The sequence below is a fragment of the Lactuca serriola genome, chromosome 3 (genome assembly GCF_051521515.1).
Source record: "Lactuca serriola cultivar US96UC23 chromosome 3, Lser_US96UC23_V15, whole genome shotgun sequence".
Classification (NCBI taxonomy): Eukaryota; Viridiplantae; Streptophyta; class Magnoliopsida; order Asterales; family Asteraceae; genus Lactuca; species Lactuca serriola.
This window is the reverse complement of record NC_136410.1, coordinates 59,752,171-59,774,319: the sequence shown is the minus strand read 5'-3', so window position 1 is coordinate 59,774,319 and position 22,149 is coordinate 59,752,171. Positions and strand designations below refer to the sequence as shown.

The 22,149-nt window shown below is 33.9% G+C and overlaps 4 long non-coding RNA genes across 4 annotated transcripts; 3 read left to right on the top strand and 1 right to left on the bottom strand.

Annotated features, from left to right (window-relative positions):
- The first annotated feature begins 4,908 nt into the window (after nucleotides 1-4,908).
- LOC145092409 (uncharacterized) lies at nucleotides 4,909-7,063 on the top strand. The gene is made up of 2 exons (XR_013702513.1): nucleotides 4,909-5,281; nucleotides 6,800-7,063. It is a non-coding gene; the product is annotated as an uncharacterized LOC145092409 (long non-coding RNA).
- A 1,603-nt stretch (nucleotides 7,064-8,666) lies between these two features.
- Nucleotides 8,667-11,058, top strand: LOC145092410 (uncharacterized). Its single transcript, XR_013702514.1, has 2 exons — nucleotides 8,667-9,252; nucleotides 10,469-11,058. It is a non-coding gene; the product is annotated as an uncharacterized LOC145092410 (long non-coding RNA).
- A 651-nt stretch (nucleotides 11,059-11,709) lies between these two features.
- On the bottom strand, nucleotides 11,710-13,619 carry LOC145092411 (uncharacterized). The gene is made up of 2 exons (XR_013702515.1): nucleotides 12,703-13,619; nucleotides 11,710-12,199 (listed from the first exon to the last, which is right to left on the bottom strand). It is a non-coding gene; the product is annotated as an uncharacterized LOC145092411 (long non-coding RNA).
- Nucleotides 13,620-14,798: 1,179 nt separating this feature from the next.
- LOC145092412 (uncharacterized) lies at nucleotides 14,799-20,790 on the top strand. Its single transcript, XR_013702516.1, has 2 exons — nucleotides 14,799-20,533; nucleotides 20,611-20,790. It is a non-coding gene; the product is annotated as an uncharacterized LOC145092412 (long non-coding RNA).
- The last annotated feature ends 1,359 nt before the right edge of the window (nucleotides 20,791-22,149 follow it).

Genomic DNA, 22,149 nt, shown 5'->3' with positions numbered 1-22,149 from the left:
ATTGTCTTGTAACAATCTCCGATAGAGGACTTTGTAATAACATTGGCAATAGTCTTTGTGACTTTGGTGCAGTGACATTACGAAAGGATCATTGCATAGGATGTTAGAATCTAGCATATTTTATAAGTAACAAGAACTTAATATTCTTACACTTATGAAAAAGGATTTGGAGTTGTGAAATGAGAATAATTGGAAATGTGTTCAATTTGATCTATTTCACAAAGTAAGAACCATAGATAAACATTGTGTGCATGCTAAGAGCATGGGACAAGTGTAATAATTCAAGTAAGAAGTTGATTACCCGAAACGACAAATAATGAGTAATCGATATGGTGATAAATAAAAGGAGTTTTATTTATACTCAAAGGTTTGAGGCCATATGGGATTAGTATTATTCTCGTGTTTCACTTTGCATGTTTTGACTTCCTGAATAATTTAATTGGTTAAGAACAATCAAATTATTCAAACGGGCCACAGTCGTTCATATGTTGGAAGTAAATATGAATGAAGACTATCGTGAATTGGTGTGTGGATTGTCTAAAAGATTATTAGACATAAGCAAATGTTTGCTGCAACGTTCATGAGTGCTTATGAATATGATTTGAGCATTGGATTAAACCCACGCTCACTTAGATCACTCCATAGATTGTATCACGAGTAATTGGTGAGACGATAACATCTTATATTCTTGAAACCGAGATGTGTGAGTTGTATCTTGCAAATTGGTTGCACATTGATAATATGTAAATGCACTAGTAACTTGGTGTTATAAAACATATTGTTATGTGTGATTCGGTGAGTAAGTGCAAGCGAGCATTGAGTCAAAGTTTATCCGTTCCTTTTATCCAAAGAAAGGATAAAAGCGATATCTTTAATTGGGCCCCTCGATGATTTAGTGATGACAAACGTAAATGCTCGGCCGGGCTAGGGCTAATTTGATTTGTTCAATTAGTCGGTTGTTATAAATCGGAATTCGAGAAATAGTACAAAGGGAATGATTTGAAATCATGTCTCATATGATATCTAGAATGGAGGAATATATGATCCCTTATCTAAGGACACGCGTATCTGATAAGATCAGAGTTGACAGCGGCTTTGGAAAGCTACGATTGCAGATCAGGATCTGAAGTCATACGCATAATAGTTATTAGACTTATCCAAGTGGGAGACTGTTGGATTAGTGTCTAAGTCCATAACTATTTTGGTATGTACTTGACCCGATGGTGCATGGTCCTTTTGGGTTGCCTTCACCAAAGCAACTTGATAGGATGAATTATGGAGAGAAAGGATTAAATATGATTTATTAATATATTATGAGAATAATATATTAAAGGAGAAATCATATTGTTTAATTAATATTAGTCAAGAATTAATTGGTAATTAGTTTTGTGACTAAAAGAGATTAATTAAACTTAAGGGACTGGAATTGTAATTATAAGATAATTGCAATTTGGGCCATGGATTGTCTTAAATTAAGGAGTGGACGAATTCTATGGGGAAACCCATAAGGAAATCTTCCAAGGCCCTAATTAAAGGAGTCCATGGGTTGCTTAGGGCTTAAGCATCCAAATTAGGGTTTCCTTGTTAGATAACCCTAATTGCCTAACTATATATAAGACCCTTATGACCCAAAAACGTGGTGAAGCTTTCTTCTAGGGTTAGAACACGTTTTGGGCAGCCTCCATCCTCTCTCCTCTTCATCCTCTTGCTTATGGTGTTTGTGAACCATCAGAGGAGTGACAATTGTGACTCTAAGCTTTCTAAAGTCAATACAAGGAGATTTGGGATTGTTGTTGCTACACAACAATCAAGGTAACATCTTAAACCTATTCTCATGTTAATATGATTACTTGAATGCTAGAATTAGGGTTTATAGCCTTGGATAACTTGCATGTACAATAGAGAAACCTAGATCCAAGCATTAGGGTTTGTATGAGCACATAAGATGTCTTATGACCAAAACCCATCACGAACAATTCCACGAAATCCTGAATGCAAAAAAAATAGCTGAAAACTGAATCATGGCATAAGGTCTTCGTTCTACTAGGTCTTCACTCTTCCCCACTTGAGATATGCTATATTCTGAAAACTTCACAATCCTTCAATACCCATACTAACTTGAACCCTACCACTTAATCCCAACTACTGATATCCACATCCGCATGAGAATCTGAACCACACAACATTCATAAATTTCAATACGCATACAACCGAGGGAAAATATGATTAATCAATTCATAACAAGATATCAATTTAAACAAAGCTAAATAAGATAATTTCATTTTAATGATCATCCAAGATTACAACTAAGCCGTGAAACACAAACAGAAATTACAGATGAATACCAATACCACCATAACTACTGAATAAAGATCTACCAACTCAACTCTCGGTCGTCAAGACTCCGGTCATCCCATGAAGATCGTCGGGTAACTGCCAAGGCAAGGGTGTAAGATCCATCACCTCACCGAAAACGAGAAAAGGACACGAGCTCTAATATGGCCTTCTTGGCTGCAATGGAAACAAACTCGCGCACTACGCCTACAATCTCTACCAAAATGGCCCTCCTCGCCACACATGTGACATAAAAAAGATATGTACCTCCCCTCCGTTGATCCCGAACTCCTGCCAACGGACTTGAACCACTTTGCTACGGGATATAATAGAACCGGAACCTGAAGCTGCTCCTTTATCTGGGTCTCTATCTTAATCTCCCGTCTCCTCGCTGCATACTAAAGCTCAACGAGGGTACTTGAGCCCTTTATTTCAAAGAAAGAAGAAAACATTGATATGTAAGATCGGACGAAGTATCTACAACAACATAATATGGTTCACCAAGTTAGCAGGAACCGCACCCCAGCACACCATGGTGCGGTTGAGGTGGGGGATTTCCCAACATAGGGTGTATTTCCTACATTCTATCTCTCTTTTTATGTTTTTTATTAATTTTTATTTTTTTTAAGTTTTTAATATATATATATATATATATATATATATATATATTAGGTTACAACCCGTGGGAACCATAGGTAAAATATTTATAAAACATTTAAATTATTTATAAATTTTTTTTAAAGCTTCTTGTATTGATTATTTAAAGTTTATATATATATATATATATATATATATATATATATATATATATATATATATATATATATATATATATATATATATATATAGGGAGGGTTCACTTGAGATTAAACAAAAATAGAGTTCTTGAGATTCAACCTCAGCCACATATTTCTCATTTGCCGCTCTAATGCTCCAGCGTACCGGCAACAACAACGTATGCCTAATCATAAATGATTATATGGCAGAAAGGTATAATCATATAGGATTATAGATATTTATACGTATATGCCTAATCATAAATGATTATACATATATGTCTGTTCACAGATTGAGTAATCATAAATGATTATGACAGTTTGCGGCAGAAGAGGTGGTGGTGACAAAGGTGGCGGTGGTATAAGTAACGGAGGTGACTGTGGTGGGGTCGACTGGTGTCAGAGGTGATGGTGGTGGGGATGGTGGCGGAGGAGAAAGGAACAAACGACACTGTATAATCATTTTATGATTATACCAGGCCTGCCATGCCGGTACGCCAGAGGGTTAGAGCGGTAGATGTGAAATACGTAGCTGAGGTTGAATCTCAAGATCTCTATTTATTATTAATCTCAATGAAACCTACCTCTCTCTCTCTCTCTCTCTCTCTCTATATATATATATATATATATATATATATATATATATATATATAGTCAATATCAAATAAGAAGGAAATTTTTGGAAGGAAGATAAGAAGTTTTTTCTACATATTTTTTTCGCGAACAAACAAAATGAATCATTAGATGATTCATTTGTAAGATGATTCACAAGAAAAAATTCTCAAAAAATATCTCGATGATTCATTTGTATAATGATTTTGTTGTTATTCACTAAAATTGTCATAAAAATCAATTTTTTCTTAATTTACTTAAAAATGAATCATAAAGATATTTTTTTGGGAATTTTTTTTCTTGTGAATCATCTTACAAATGAATCATTTAGTGATTCATTTATTTTGTTTGTCAAAAAAATATGTAGAAAAAAAACTTCTTACCTTCGTACCAAAAAAATTTCTTACCGGATATATATATATATATATATATATATATATATATATATATATATATATATATATATATATATATATATATATATATGAAAGGGTTATATGGAAAATGAATGATTAGGGCAACACATATTTGAACCAATGAAAACATGACAACACATAACTTTAGATAACTATATAAATAACTTCCATAATACATTACTTGTCAATAAAAAAATGGACGCGTGTCATTTGATTACTGGTTTCAACATACATTACCGTAGTTATTTGTTTTCCATAGAACTCATTTCTCTCTCTCTCTCTCTCTATATATATATATATATATATATATGTATGTGAAGATATTTAATATAATTATAATTTTTAAAATATAATATTAATTTGAATAACAAATATTTAATAAAAATAAACAAACACAAAACAATAAATTACAAATTAAATGGTACAACCCATGGGAACCACAAGTAAAAAAGTGGATTTATATTTTTTCTAAACATAAGTGATTTTTTCTTCATAAATTCACAACTGCTAATCAACATAATAAAATCAAAGCTAGACATGATACGATAACCCAAAACTAACCTGACATGAAATAACTTGGTTTGAGTAAAAGATTTTGATATGTTTAATTAAATGGGTTGACATACACGAAAAGAAAACGGGTAAAATTAAGGTTAAAACTTTAATACTATTTGATAATATTTAATTTTTAAATAAAATTATAATTTTTAAATTTCTTATATATTGTAGAATTATAATGGCCAATTTCAGTAAGAAATAATAAAATTTTGGGCTAAAAACCAAATAGTATCTCTGGAATCACATTTGGAATCAATCTACTTTTTTCTCAACCTAATTCATGTTTCCCTATTCCACATTCCAAAATCAACAATCAAACGCACACTCCGGCTCCTACAATCGACTCCTTCTCCGCTTCCATTTTTCTCCGATCGGCCTCAACTACAACTCTACAAATCGAACCTTCAATCCGGTGTTGCCTCCACCTTAATCTTCGTCCGGTTCTGTCGCAGCTGGATCCACTCTGCATCCGCCTCCGATGCTAATCGCTACGCCAATGGTTCACCTACGTTGCTGCTGTCTCGGTCCGTCGTCACTTCTTCCTCCGGCTTCTTCCTTGGTTAACTCTCACTCAACTTACACCAGGTGATTCGATTTTTTCATCTCTTTCTTACTTTATTGCTAAATAACATAGACCCAATCTGAAACTAAGATTTGGTTAAACCTTAAACAAAAATAAGGATTGAAGGTGTTTGGTGTTGGAACTTTATTGTTGTTTCAGGTTTTTCAGAATATGCTTTGTTTTAGATTTTATTATTATTATTATTATTATCAGATTATGCATTTTTTCAGATATATATGGTGTTGGAAAATACTGTTTTAGATATAAATCATCATTGAAAGTAACCATCGAGCCTTATCATTGCTCCCTTCCTTTTTGTACATATAAATCATCATGTGAGACAGATTGTGATTAAAGAAATTATAGAAATGAATTTGGAATATTGAATATTTGTAATAAATGTAACTATTTAAGCAACATTAATAACAACTTACAGGTAATTCATAGACAACGACAAATTTGTTCAAATAATTTACAGAAAGATATGCACATGGTGGCCCAAAGTTGAATTGAGAATAAACTTGAGTCAAGAAAATCCTAAAAAAAATCAAGTAGTTACCTCATATGTCATATAGAAGTTTATAAACCATCCCGAATGTTTGTTTATCATCAACTTTCTAAATTATGGATGTTGTGGTGCCTATATTTAAGAAAAATATATGCCAAAATCAAGAAACATTTGTGCTTAAATATAAAAAAACAGTACCAAAACAAAGTCTGGAAACCGGAAAAGCACCGCCACCATCGCCCTGTTCGATTTAGGGGCCAGGGATCGATTCCAATGGTTATTTTTTCTACCTATGTGTGGACTGAAAGAAAACAAACATTTATTAAATAACTAAAAAAGAAGAACACGAAGATAGGAGATAAATTGCAACTAATAAGTGCATACCTACCAATTAATGTGTTCTTGAATAAGAAACTTCTTTGAAGCATTTCAACAAATAGGTTATGTATATAAAAATTTCACCCCTTTGTCTCCCCCAATGCAACAGCCTGAACCTCCATTACCAGTTTCAATTTCAGATAGCCCTTAATCATTTTCCACACCACCATGATAAGAGTTGAATATAAAGATTACACAATAACATAAAAATTCTATTGAAAATAAGTTCAAATATTAACATAAATTACATAACTTAAAGTTGAATATATTAAAAATAATAATACTTACACTATAGAACGAATATATTATAAACTGATAGATTATATGCACATATTAAGCATTATACACATAAACAAAAAGATGAGATATGAATTTGGTTTACACCTTATTTCCATTGAAAATTTTCAAATTCCAAACTTCAACACATAGTTAAAGAAAGAAAACGTCTACAGCTTTTGTGAAATACTCTTTAGTAAACACATTTAGATCTTGTATACCAAATTTACAATGAAGTTCTTTATTAATCATGATAACAAAAATATAGGTAGCCTGGACCTAACAACTTCCCATTTTGGAAATTTTCATGTTATTGAAATTACACCCTAAGTTTCTGTTACAACTAATTTACAATAAATATAATTGTTTATTGTTTCAGATTGATGAAATGTTTAAAGGAAAATCATCAATTATAAATTACTTAGGTATCCAAACATCATTAGAGTCGAGGAGGCAACAGACTTCTTTTATGATATAGCAACCATCAGAGTAAGAAGCTTGCAAGGAAATGATTTGAAGACTAACATGATTATATCACATATCCAACCTTTTTGAGATGGGAATGTTGTAAAGCACAAAACTAGAACTTATCATTGGTAAAACGTTGTGTGAATGTAAAAAAGAATTGTCCTTACATTTTTCATTGCAGCTCTTAATGACCTACTTACATGCAACACGAAAGAAAGATAAAAACCGAGAAACCTCACTCAAATTGAACACAAGTTAAAAAAAAACTTAGAGAAGAAGATTGTGAATTTATCCCAACACAACATCTATAATGTTGTTCTCGCTCCTTATTTTCTCAATACCACCCATAAAGTAATAAAGTGGCGGGGCGTGGTTTATCAGGATCAAAAGCCTTTGCAAAACAAAATTTAGAATTAAAGTGAATGAACTGAGGCACATAAGGGGAGATGGTTTTCTCTAGTAGATTATGGAGTAGAAGAGAAAAGAGGAAAAATACTCATGGAAGCTTTTGAAGAGATTGTGTTCGTGGTCTCGATAGAGGAAAAGAGGGTCTAAATTCACCTCCAAACAAGAAATCGACGAGTATTCCTTCAGCCGATTTAGGGCTGGAAACGATGTCGGAGGTGGGTAGCTAAAGGGGGAGGAGACTGAGTGTTGATCGACGGTGATGTGAAGAAATGGGGAAGTGGGGTGGTTTTAGGGATTTTTAATCGGAAGATAGAAAGAAAAGCGGTGGACAACAATCCAATCCCTATTGGCTTAGACCAACTCCAACCACAAAACACTAAAAAAATACTAAAATTGTGACTTTGTAACACTAAAATGCAGTTTTCACTTCAACCATACACACAAATTTTACATTAAAAGTAATATATAAAATAAAATAATAATTATAATGGTGTTAAAAATAATAAATATAATAAAATAATGGAGTTATATTGAAAAAGTATATTTGGTGTTGGGAGATAGACACGCCAAATTTGGAGGTCACTAAGAGGTTTCACAAAAATGGTGATGATTTTGAAGGTCCATTAGAATGGTTTTTAAAAGATTTGCACCATTTTAGTGGTCCATTGGAGTTGCTCTTAGACAGTAGGTTATGGGGACATCGTCAACCATTAAGTGCCATTGGTAGCTGTAGTCAATTGAAATGAGTTTTGCCTCATAGTTTTTAAAAAAGAATAAAAAATAGACCAATGAACAACAAGAAGTAGGGGTGTGTATGAGGCAGTTTGATTCGGTTATTGGTTAAAACCGAACCATAACCATTACAATTGGTTAATGTATTTTGGTAACCATTAGGTAGCGGTTAATATTGGTTTTGGTTAACGGTTTTAATCGGTTAATGGTTAATATCAATTAACCAAAATGGTCAACGATGACATGAAAGTAAAAATAATTTTCTATTAAAATTAAAAAACATAAAGTTCTATCATTATAAAAAATAAATGATTGTGTATATATAATTGTATTGATATAATATTACTTATCATATCTAACTCAAACAATTACCCTTTAAAATTTCAATTCTTAATATAATTACAAACCATATATTTAATATTATATTATATTAAAAATATTTATTAATATTATTGGTTCGGTTTGGTTTCTAATGGTTCAGTTTTAGATGAAAACCATAACCGAACCATATGCATTCAGTTAATCAAAATTGAAAACCGAATCATATCTTTTAGTAATGGTTCAGTTAAAATGGTTCGATTATATCAATTAATTTGGGTATAATTCAGTTAATATGTTCACTTCTAGCGAGAAGTTTTCATAAGAGAACACGCAATTTATATATATATAAAGAATTGTAGAATAGTAAAATTTATAATGAATTATTTTTTAAATTTTAGTAACCATATATATTAAGTTTAAAACTATTATAACAGTAAAGATTATAATATTGATAAATAAATATTTATATGTTCACAAAATTTATTTTTCTTTCTTTAAAAAATGGCGATAAACTCCCCAAACAGTTAAATTTTGGTGTTTCCCAATTCCCACTTTTCCTCCACCCCCAAGTTAGTTGACTCCGCAAAATCCCTAGGTCTCCGTTTCCAAAATCCACTGATCATGCACAATCGAAGTCGACTGTGGACCATCATCCCGCCCCTCTGGCCTCCGTTTCTCTTACTAGGCCCGCCGTCGAGCTTGTAGTCCATAATCTTTGTCTCTCTACTCAGTCTCAGTCAAGCTTCTAGTTCATCCCCTTTTTCCTCCGTTTATCTGCTTTCTGTCGCTCTCTCTCAGCCTTCTCTTTTCTACTCCACTCCGGCGGCGAACTACTGGTAACCCACTACGATTCAGACACCCTTCTTCGTATTTTCTATCCAGAGGTAAATGGCTCGAAACAAGGTAAAGTTCATCTGATTTTCTGTTTCCAAAGTATTTACACTCGCCAATATATCACTTGCTGTTCGTTTAATTCTTTGTTGCTAAGCTTTTTAACATAAATGTTTGATGATGTTAATTGCATATATGTCTAATCTCCACTTAATATAGTTCATCTTTTTTTTCAATGGAGTTACTGTTGCTGGTTTCAGATGACCGCTAACACCTATTGTGGTTTATATTTATATGTGAAACTGATGTTTATTGTTTCTATAAGTCAAATTACAGAACTAATAATAGTTATGATGGTTACTCAAAGGATTTATCTTACCAATTTCAAGATAACATGAAAGTAATCCTTTGATATGTATTTTTCATTAGTCACAGAACTCTTTTTTTTTTCATAGCGCCAACTTAATTAATTTAGTTATATATTTTATTAATGACACAGACTATCCATACCCCTTTTCCTTCTAGCAACAGCCCTTCATTATATTAACTTTTTCTTTAACTATCTATACCCATTTACCTTCTAATAATACCCCTTACTCATTATATTAACTTTTTCTTTAAATGATTAAAATGATTAAGTAATAATTTAATTCTTTTTGACTATACTGATCAAGTAATTATTTGATATGCAAATAATTGATTATCTATTTAATCCATTTAATAAAACATTTTTTATATTTTAAATTTATAAAATGTATTACATATATTATTTGTATGTAAACTATTCAATCTATTTAATAAAACATTTTTATATTTTAAATTTATAAAACAAAAAACGTTTGTTATATATTATTTATACACAACTAATAAAATTATTTTATATAAAAGAATTATATTTAACACATGACAATAATAAAATAATACTTCAACGCAACGGATTATAAAAAAGTTAAAATATATTTGTACTTAATCAATATGTATCCAAGGTGCTACAGAACTACGAGGCCTAAGTTGATTGTATAGTTGATTGTATAATTCAAAACGAGACCAATACATAGTTTCCCATGTAGATGCTGACATGCTTCTATGGGCATTCCAATACATTGTGGTAGGAGGCATTGGTAATTTCCTTTCAAAAACCCAACATATAATTGTTGCCATTTACATATGCCAATGTAATGGCTCTGCGGGGTTGAAACTCCTCGGGACCTCTCCAAAGAGGGAAACATGTCGTAGATTGTTCGTGGCTTAAACAGTGAACGATCACACGAAACATGTTGGAAATCAGGTAACCAGTAAAAGGCATATGCAACCAATATCGAGAAGGTGCAGGTGTTTTAAACCAACACAATGAATCATATACCTTGTTGAACCCGTCAGTAAAAACTCTATGGTATGTATAATATTGACTCTCTAACTCTTCAAGCAATTGTTTTCGATTATAAAGCCACTGGTCTTCATTGTACCCCAGACAAACGGCTACTGCTTGAAACCCACACTTTCCATCACCTTCTACATCATGTATGTCATCAAAGTAATCATTAAATATATCTGGAATATTTCTCAGTTGGAATGGATCATGGCTCGGTGGTTTATCAGTTAAGTCAGGTTCTTTATTTAAATCAAACCCAACAAACTTTGATGTGGTTGAGAAGTTGTATTTACTAGGAGGTTGATTTGGAGGATTAACTTTATTTTTTTTTTGATGTTTCTTCACACTTGGTCGTCCACGAGTGTTTTTTTGAATTGTAGGTTCTTCGATGTTAGTTTTTTGTGGATCATATATCTCTTGTAACTTTCTCATATAAGGTTGTTTCCCGACTTTTGATTGCTTCTTGAAGCTTTCTTTAAAATTTTCAACTATATCATCACACAAAATATTGTCGTCTACTACAAATGTTGTATCTGAAATATCAAGCTTCCTCCAAAAGATATCTATTGAATCCAATGGTATATCTTCACCTGCATTGAAATATAAAATAATTATTTATATAACATTTTAAAAACTATCTGTATGTGGTAGTTGAACGTACGAACCTGAATTCAAGTAGGCAACAAGTATGCAAACACATGGTAACCCACAACTGTTACGAAGTTTGCAACCACAATTTGAGGAGTCTAAATTTAGATCATTCAACCTTTGAAGCTCTCCTAATATTATATCTAAAGCTTCATTCGAAACAAAACCAAGCAGTAACCGGAAACACTTCAAATTGTGGTGATTGTAGCGATAACATATGCTGTTTTCAAAACTTTCGTTGATCGAAGTTACCTGTGACTGCACAATTTAAGTAATCCGTTGCACAAATATATCTAGATTACAATTTGGGAAGTCCAAAAATTTCTTTAACTTGGAATATGCGCTCTCAACTCTATTGGATGTGCGGTTTCCAAAATTTAAATGTTGATCAACCCAAACGTACACAAACATTTCTTTGTACTTATTTAACCATGTATTCTCTACGTATCTCAAAACACTTGCGAAGTAAAATAAATTAACAAATAAGTACGTAAATAGTAATATGAAGGTTTTGATTTAAAACATAGTCAATAAACAAAGCTTATGTGGATAATCTGAGAACATTGATTGAAGTCGCTCATAGTTTTCCATGTATGCCATCCATGTTGGAGACCCAACTAGTATGGCATGACACTACATGTTTTCCTGTTAAATTTACCACCAAACGATTCTAATCAACAAAAACCGTCGTACAAACAGATGGCCCTCCATATGCCGTGTAGGTGTATGATTATGTTCATCACATTTTACCCTTAGCATCCATCAATCAAATACTTTTGAATACTTTCCTTGCAATTCAAATTTACAATTAGTCTTTCTGCTTCCAGATGTTCTAATTGTGTTAATAGCTTTATACTCTCCACTAGGATCACATGCAAGTATGACTTTATACACGAATCCGTTCACATATGTTTTTGATCTTTTCGTGATAATGACATATCATAGAGATCGTGTTGTGTTTTGTGTCCATTCAAACAATTCCTCACGAGACCTGAACATCTGAAATTGAATTTTATCTGTTTTAGAATATATTTTTTATTTCAAAACATCACAATCTAGTATAATTATATAACGTGATCGCAAGGAGGCAAAGTTGATTCCAAACAACTTAAACATATTTATATACAAAAATCACGGTAGATATGTTAATATGATGTTTCACAAATACAAAAAACATAAGATTTCATAAAAAATAATTCAGTATTTTTTAAATCGAAAAAATAATGTATTAACATAAAAAAATATTTGCAATTATTTAAATAAAAAAATGCAGCTCTAATTAGAAAATATGTCTGATTATACTTTGTCAATTGAAGCTTTCACATGAAGCAATTATTTAAACTTCGAACAAAATATGTGCATTTATTTAAACTTCGAACTAATGATTAAAATGAAATATTTTTAAACTGATGGGCTATAAATATAAAAGTCTAAGATATAAAAATATTACTTTCTCAAAATCCTAACAACATAAATCGACCGCCAAGAAGAGAGTGACATACCAGATGCAATTTCCGACGGTAAGAGTCGAATTCCGACGACTTCTCCGATTAAATGGTAAGCTGTTTCAGACAGCTTCTCCTACTTTTTCAAGTCACTTGATGATGTTCATAGCCACTGGTCCAGCGCTTCATCGGCGGTCTTTCTCACGGTGTTCCAGTCGTGTTTCTCATGACCTCTCTCACTCTCTCTCTCTCTCTCTCTCTCGTTTTGTCTTTCCGGCGATCTCTCGTTCAATACAATAATGAACAATAATCATCAAAAAAATTGTTCACCACAGGAACCAACTTCAATCAACAAACTGTCGTCGGCAACAACTAACCAGTGGTAACCAAACCACACCGGAGATAGAAAGGGAGAAAGAGAAATTGTAAGAAAGACCACTGGAACCACCATTTACCATCGTTAAACACCTTTTTACCATTGTCAACCATCGTTAACCACCATTTAACACCTTATGAATACCTTAAACCATCGTGACCAAATTGAGAAAGGCGAGCCACTCATCATTTACGCCGGAGACATAACGATAGATCGTCGGAAAGACAGAACGAGAAAAAGAGAGATCGTGAGAAACATGACTGGAACACCGTGAGAAAGACCGTCGACGAAGCAACGGACCAGTGGACGTTCATGAAGTGTTGGACCAATGGCTATGAACGTCATCAAGTGACCTAAAAAAGTAGGAGAAACTGCCTGAAACAGCCTACCATTTAATCGGAGAAGTCGTCATAATTCGACTCTAGTTACCGGAAATCGTATATGGTATGTTACTCTCTTCTTGACGGTTGATTTATGTTGTTAGGGTTTTGAGAAAGTAAGATTTTTATATCTTAGAATTTTATATTTATAGCCCATCAATTAAAAATATTTCATTTTAACCCTTAGTTCGAAGTTTAAATAAATGCACATATTTTGTTCGAACATGTTATCTAATTAGAATTGCACTTTTTTATATCGGACATGTTATCTAATTAGAGTTGCACTTTTTTATTTTTTATTTAAATAATTGCAAATATTTTTTTATGTTAATACATTGTATTTTCAATTTAAAAAATATTGAATTATTTTTTATGAAAGCTTATGGTTTTTGTATTTGTGCAACATTATATTAATATATATATCGTGATTTTTGTATATAGATATGTTGAAGTCGTTTGGAATCAACTTGTCTGCTCGCGATCACATTATATAATTATATTCGATTGTGATGTTTTGAAATAAAAAAATATATTCTAAAACACATAAAATTCAATTTCAGATGTTCACGTCTTGGAATGAATTGTTTGAATGGACACAAAACACAACACGATCTCTAGGATATATCATTATCACAAAAAGATCAAAAGCATATGTGAAAGGATCTGTGTATAAAGTCATACTTGCATGTGATCGTAGTGGAGAGTATAAAGCTATTAACACAATTAGAGCATCTAGAAGTGATGTGTGCAAACTCACTTAGTTTTAAACCTACTTTTAATTATCAAATAACACACAAAAGGCAGTGAACCTATCAATTGTGGTATAGCTAAATAAGCAGGATATCGATCACAGGGAACGGTAAATTGAAATTAAAAACTAATTTAATCTAAGTTAATTAATAAGTAGAGGGTTTTCTCTAGTTTTACAAGATTAGAAACTTACTAATTATTACTAATTTAAGAACTAGAAAATAAAGACTTAACTAAATTCAATAATTGGAAAGGAACTTCTGTTTAGTTCAACTCGGTTGACTCTATGGTTGATTTCAAGGTAATGGTGCAATGGATTAATTCTTTTGTTGGTTACCGATTCAAGTGATTAGATTCGTGTTCACTACCCTAATCCTTAGCAAATAAACTAACTTAAACAGTGGCCAATTGTCTAATTTAATTAAATTCACTAGATTAATTATTCGGGTCAAGTTAGACTTGCAATAGTTAACTAATTTATTCTTTTAATTAACTTCTTGTTTGATGGTCATCTTACAAACTTGCACATGAATTTACTCAATTTTCTTATTAATTCTAGTTTCATATTCATTAATCCTAGACATATAGCATAGTGATCACATAGTATATGAGGTTAATAATCAATAGATGTTCATGCTAATCAATTATCTTCCTATTAACAGAAAGTTAATTATTATTCACACACAAGGTTCTTTAGCAAGCTAAAATAACAAAAATTCATTAACTTAGAATTAATCCTACCAATCAATCAAACCATATTGTCAACTTTGTATCCCCAAACAGAAGTCTAAAGGTTTTAGCTCATAATTGAAGTAAATAACAGCAAACAAACAAAGTCAAATTGCTTAACCATAATGATAAAACAAAAGAATAAGTGGAATGATGAAATTTTGCCTCAATTACTCTCCGGAATTGAATTCTAGCTTCTTTCGTCGTCTTCTAGGGTTTTTCTGCCTTCTCAATCGCAGCTAAACTCTTCTGAATCATTCCAGAACTCCCTCATCGTTCTGAGGAGTTATCTTTATATATACGAATCGACTCGTCGAGTCAGGTGGTGACTCGTCGAGTCCCTCTCTCATTCCCCGTATTGTGATAACTCTCTGGAATCCTGAGTCATTATCTTCTCGATTCTTCGATTGGACTCGCCGAGTAGTCGATCTGACTCGCTGAGTCAGTGCCATTTTTAGTGTTTTTCTTCTTTATTCCATTCTTGATCTCTCAACCGCTTCTCCTGCTTCCTTCTGCTTCCGAGCTTCATTTTTGGACTGAAAATATAATTCAAACACTTTTAAGTACCTTTTGTCCATAAAATGCAATAATTTAGCTAATAAATGAATAAAAATCTATACTTAATATGAACTAAATATGCACATATCAAGAAGCATAAAGATTAATTGTAAATTTGAATTTCAATGAAAGTATTCAAAAGTATTTGATCGATGGATGCTAAGGGTAAAATGTGATGAACATAATCATGCACTTGCACAACATATGGAAGGTCATCCGTTTGTACGACGATTATCTATTGATGAGAATCGTTTGGTGGCACATTAAACACGAAAGCATGTAGCGCCACACCATACTAGTTGAGTATCTAACATGGATGACATACACGAATAACTATGAACGACTTCAATCAATGTTCATAGATTATCCACGTAAGCTTGTTTCTTGACTATGTTTTAAATCAAAACCTTCATATTACTATATATGTACTTATTTGTTAATTTATTTTACTTAGCAAGTGTTTTGAGATACGTAGAGGATATATGGTTAAATAAGTACAAAGAAATGTTTGTGTCGGTTTGGGTTGATCAACATCTAAATTTTTGAAACCACACATCTAATAGAGTTGAGGGTGCACATTCCAAGTTAAAGAAATTTCTGGACTTCCCAAATTGTAATCTAGATATATTTGTGCAACGAATTACTTAAATTGTGCAGTCACAGGTAACTTCGATCAACGAAAGTTTTGAAAACAGCATATGTTATCGCTACAATCACCACAATTTGAAGTGTTTCCGGTTACTGCTTGGTTTTGTTTCGAATGAAGCTTTAGATATAATATTAGGAGAGCTTCAAAGGTTGAATGATCTAAATTTCGACTCCTCAAATTGTGGTTGCAAACTTCGTAACAGTTGTGGGTTACCATGTGTTTGCATACTTGTTGCCTACTTGAATTCAGGTTCGTACGTTCAACTACCACATACAGATAGTTTTTAAAATGTTATATAAATAATTATTTTATATTTCAATGCAGGTGAAGATATACCATTGGATTCAATAGATATCTTTTGGAGGAAACTTGATATTTCAGATACAACACTTGTAGTAGACGACAATATTTTGTGTGATGATATAGTTGAAAAAAATTAAAGAAAGCTTCAAGAAGCAATCAAAAGCTGAGAAACAACCTTATATGAGAAAGCTACAAGAGATATATGATCCGCAAAAAACTAACATTGGAGAACCTACATTTCAAAAAAAAAAAAAAACACTCGTGGACGACCAAAAAAAGAAAGCCAATCCTCAAAATCAAGCTCCTAGTAGATACAACTTCTCAACCACATTAAAGTTTGTTGGGTTTGATTTTAATAAAGAACCTGACTTAACTGATGAACCACTGAGCCATGATCCATTCCAATTGAGAAATATTCCATATATATTTCATGATTACATTGACGATATGATGTAGAAGGTGATGGAAATTGTAGGTTTCGAGCGGTAGCCGTTTGTCTGGGTTAAAATGAAGACCAGTGGCTTTATAATCGAGGGATTGGAAATCCTTAGAGGGTTAGATGGATTGGAAATCCTTCCAATCTTAGGTGCTGTAAGAGCTTAGTCGAATCAAAGTAGGGGAGAATCATTCGGGTATCCAGAATTCGAAGTAGTTGTGAAACTAGGAGGAGTTTCGCATTCCCATCGGGGAAGACGGTAGCCCAAGTGATTGTTTGAATTAAGGATTGTGTGGATGGGAGTTTGGAAAACTTCCCAATTTTTGGGTTCATGCCTTCTTGGTGTCGGGTAGCAAGCTTTGGGGATCCAGTTATGACTCTAGTTCAGCTCGGGTGTTGGGTCGAGTGTGTGCTCAACTTTGGATGTCTTCAAATTGATAGATTAGCGGTAAGGCTTTGGGCGACAGTTTGTAAGACTGCGGGGGGCCGTAGCATTCACTAGTTCGTAGAAAATGTAGGAGTGTTATAAGACTGCATGGTGGCCCATCGCATTCACTAGTCCGCATATAATTTAGGCGTGTCATAAGACTGCGGGATGGCGCATAGCATTCACTAGGGGTTGGTTGTGTGAAAGTGTTGTAAGACTGTGGGGTGGCTTGTAGCATTCATCGGTCCCTGTGCAGCGGGAGAGTGTGACAAATTTATGATTTGCTCGTGGTTCTTCGGATGGTTTGGGCCAGGGTGGGCCAGTTCGTAAGGCCGTGGGCGAGCCACAGTGTATCCGTAATCAGGAAATGGAAGGTTACGGGAGACCAAGTAAGATGTAAGACTACAGTTGGTCTTGTAGCGTTCAGTTTAGCATTAGATTTGGTGATTAGATGGTTTAGGTAGTTGTTGTCAGTCGGGGTTTTCTTTAGGAAGTCACGTGTGGCGACTGTGGGAGTGTCTTTTGGCTTAACATTCGGGCGGGAATTCAGTATTTTAGATAGTTGGAAGACAAGTTGGGACCAGGGCGGTCTCGACTGCTTGTGGGAAGCAACAAAGAGGTAGCGTGGTACTTCGGGCAATAGTTGTGATTTGAGGTTTCGTGTGGGAGTAGGGTGACTGGTTGATTGGGAAATGCTAAGCCACTCGCAGTGGGATTAAATAATCTCAGAGTAATTAAATTGACCTTGTTGCGCAACTCTCGTATGAGTCTAACCGTTGCAGGGATGGATCTTCTACTCGAAGGATTATTTGACCCTTCTATCGAGTATAAGTGTTCTATAGTTGTATAAGGTCAGTGACTTTGTTCCCTTTGAAGCAACAATGTGATCGGGGGTTGGAAGAATTTTGTTTGGTACAAAACTCTATGAGGTTGGCATGGTGGCGGTTCGGTGTGGGAGGTCTGACAGGGAGTTAGACCATTGAGACTTTAGGTTTCAGATTTCAGGTGAGGTAAGATTGGTTTTTATTCAAGAAATTAAGGATGCATTCTTTATCGGGCTTGAAGAAGTATTCTACGGATGGTTTCAGTAGATCTGGATAGGCCGTTGTATGATCTGGGTTAGAAGTGTTATGTTGGTTTGTTATTCGTTGATAGTTTGGCATGGAGTTGTTTCAGCATGGGTGGTTTGTCGGGGAGTCAGACCATTATAGATTTCGGGTATCAGAAAAGTAGAAGTGGTTCGGTTGCAGGGGATGAAGGTTTGATTGTTGTCTTCGGGATGAAAGTTTTGGTTTAGGTTTTGGTTGTCTTGGGAAGATATTCTTTTGCGCAGAATTTTCGATTGTGTTCCTCAGGTTTTTTGTTTTGATATGAGCGTTAGTAAGGAGCAATTTCGAGGACGAAATCTAATTTAAGTGTACAAAGAGTTGTAACACCCGAAATCTAAAAGATTAATTGTGGAAGAAAATCCCATTTCCTAGGGACCAACACGGCGAGTTGATGGTGGGAAACTCGACGTGTTGGAAGCTTTTGGGATGCACATTTTTATGGACCAACTCGATGAGTTGGTGAAGGGAACTCGGTGAGTTCGACGTTGATTGAGAAACCCTAATTTTTAGTGTGTTGCATCCTATTTAAAGGCCTTAAGTTATTTGGTTGGCCTCCTTACCAGCCTCCTTTGTCCAGAAACCCTAAAATCGAGCTTTACCTTTCATTGTTGAGTGTGAGAGCTTGAGGAGACCCTTGGGTGTTCATTTTTGGTGCATGTTGAAGGAGCTAATGAATTAGGAGTTGCTTGGCCTGAATAAGAAGTCTTGGATCCAGAATCTCTGTCTCATTTGCTAAGTTTTTGAGGTATCAAGTTCTCACCTTGCTTATTAGTTGCTTAGATATCTTCTTGGGTTAGATTTTATGCTTTTTAGCCATGGTTGGGTGGATGTTGGGGATTAGGATGTCCCAAATGATTATTCTTTCAGATCTAAGGTCTACATGAGCTCTTTTGGCATAAATGTGCCAACTTTATGGATTTAAGGACTTCATGCGTTCATTAAGTCCCTTATTAAGCCCTTTTTGAGCTTTTGAGCTCCTCATAGTCATGCTTAAGCGTAAAGTTGGAAACTTTATGTGGCCATCTAGCCTTATGGGGTCAGATTTGCATTTTAGGTTTGTCTTTGATGATTAAGTGTTTAATGGTTAACCCCTCACTCTTTTAAGTCTAGGGTTTGGGTTTGGACCCATTTAGGTGGTTCCTAGGGGTAAAGTTTCCAACTTTACCCTTCTTGATCTCATTTTGGTCGAGATCTGAGCTTTGGAGCTCCTGGATTCGATGAACGCATCTTAATGCATTAAATTGTTGGGTCTTGGGCGAACTCGGCGAGCTGACTTGGTTTTCCCCATTTTAAGTTGATAGAGAAACTCGGCGAGTTGTTGGTCAACTCGGTGAGTTGGGTCAACATGGATTGTTGATCTTGATTTTTTGACTTTTTATCTTTGAACAAGTTTGTCCCAAGGGGTACTTGAGGTAATCTGAATTGTAAGTAAGGGAATTATGGGCTTAAAATAAGGCCCATATGGGGATTGGGCCCAATTTGGAAAATTGGGCCATTAGTGGACTTTTATGGACCGAGTAGTTTCTGGCATTTTGGGCTTGAGTTATTAATGGTTCATCGGGATACAAAGTGTTTGGACTAGAAAGATGGTTGGGCCTTAAGGCAAGGCCATGTATGGGGTTTGTGCCCAAATTTGAAAAATTTGGCCATTGGTTGATTATTGGGCCTTTGGGACTTTCAAATTATAGTTTGGGTCATATATTTGGACAAGGATAGGTTAGGGGTAAAATGGTCTTTTTACCCTAGGTATGAAGTTGTGGTTATGGATTGGAACCCAATTGTTAATTGGGTGTTGTTTTGATTAATCAGTTTGGAGGTGTCGTCAAGGCAGCAATTAGGGATTTCTTTCAGTGTGCTTCAACATTCGAGGTGAGTCTCCTCACCGGATTTGGTGGTTCGAAGGCACCAATCCCGGCCCAAGTTTATATTATGTTGTTAGTATGCTAGGTGTCTTTGTGACTCTTGCATGTGCCTGTGTTTATATGTTTCCAAGCTAAGGCCCGATGCCGAGCAGGGACTGATGAATATTTGTATGCTATGTATCTATGTGATTATTTCATGTGTGTGTTAGTTGATATATGTTATTGAAGGTTGGGCGGGCCCGTTTTATCGAGCTCAACTCGATGCTGAGCGGGGTCCAATGCCGGGCGGGGACCCACTATATGTTTATTGTATGTTTCTTGTATGATATGTGATATTTGGGGAACTCATTAAGCTTTGTGTTTATGGTTTTCAATTTATGTTTCAGGTACTCTAGTTTTCAAATGAAAGAGCTCGGGACGATCGCAACGCGTGCACCCGTGTTTTCTGCAATATGTGATTTTTGGGAACGAACTTTGATAATTGTTTTATTTGAAATGCTTTTCAATGTTTGGACAAAGATAAAATAGAGTTTTGATTATAATAAAAATGAACTTTTTATCCTTGATTTTTGGGATGTTTCATACACCTTGCAAATCAACCCAAACCGCAAATAATCTAATATGTTTGAAATGTTCTTTAGTATTTATAATTTATCGTTATCATCATCACAAAGACAAAACTAGAAACTGTAAGTAATATAGTGTATTTCGGATGAGACGGTTTTATCCTTCAAACAACCAAAACGTAAGAGAACAACCCAGATCTGATACTCTTTTTCAAGAAAAAAATGAAACCGTGAAGGAAAAACTAAACTCTCTTGAGAGACATAATAACCAAATTCGAAAAAGAATCATTTTTATTTATCTGTTCTTAAGTTGTAGATATGAAAAAAAAAATAATAAAAAAAATAACCTCACTTCAGTATCAGGGCATGAAGAAAAAGCTTTATCCTTAAAACAGCCAAAACACCCACAATAACATGCACATATGTTATCCTACAGAAGAAGTAAAACATGAAATCGTTAACAAAAAACCTTGAAATCGTAAAATCAATAACAAAAAACTCACCTAAGTGTTTTTATGTCTATTCTTAAGTTATAGAGATGCAGCAATTGGTTAAGAAGCCTGTTGATAGAAGAAGGAAAGATTAATCTAGAAAGGAGAAAACGATATTAGTTCTAGGCATTTGAATCGAGTCGTAAGAGTCATGAAAATAAAAATTATATACAAAAAATTATATATAACATCATGTGTAATCAAAATATAAGCCGAATATTTAAGAATATTTACTAATATGTTACAAATCCACTAGTTAGGGTCATACACCTCATAAAGTATACAAAAAATAACCAGTGATTTAGTAACAAAGCAAATGAAAAAAAGACTTGGTGTGTTTGAATCATAAAACTAAACTTCAGGTATAAAATGGTCCTCATCATCTTCATCTTTAACCACCGTTATCTCATGGAAACCAATATCATCTCACTCCTCCTCATCCTCATCATCTAAGTCAACAAGTTGGCTTTTAGCTTTGTCTTTAACATTAGGAACTTTGTTTAGGTTCCTTGGTCCTACAAATAAATAAAGCTTGTATTTATTAAACTTGATACTTATTAATATTATAATATATAGACATCCCTTTGTATAATTTACATTTAATCCTTTTATTAGTACTATTTCTTTCATCTTCTTTAAAACATTCATGAACATCCATCCATGAGATATCTTCGGGGAGGCATACATCCTCATTTTCGGTAATCCATTCATCATTCGACTCCATGTCCGGCAAACATATTGGATCATAGGTCTCCCCTCTTTCTTTTCTCTTTTGAAGTCATGTATCAAGGTTGATGTTATATTTAACAAACACCAATGCATTTAACCTTTTTCGCTCCAAACGGTTCCTTTTCTTGGAGTGTATATG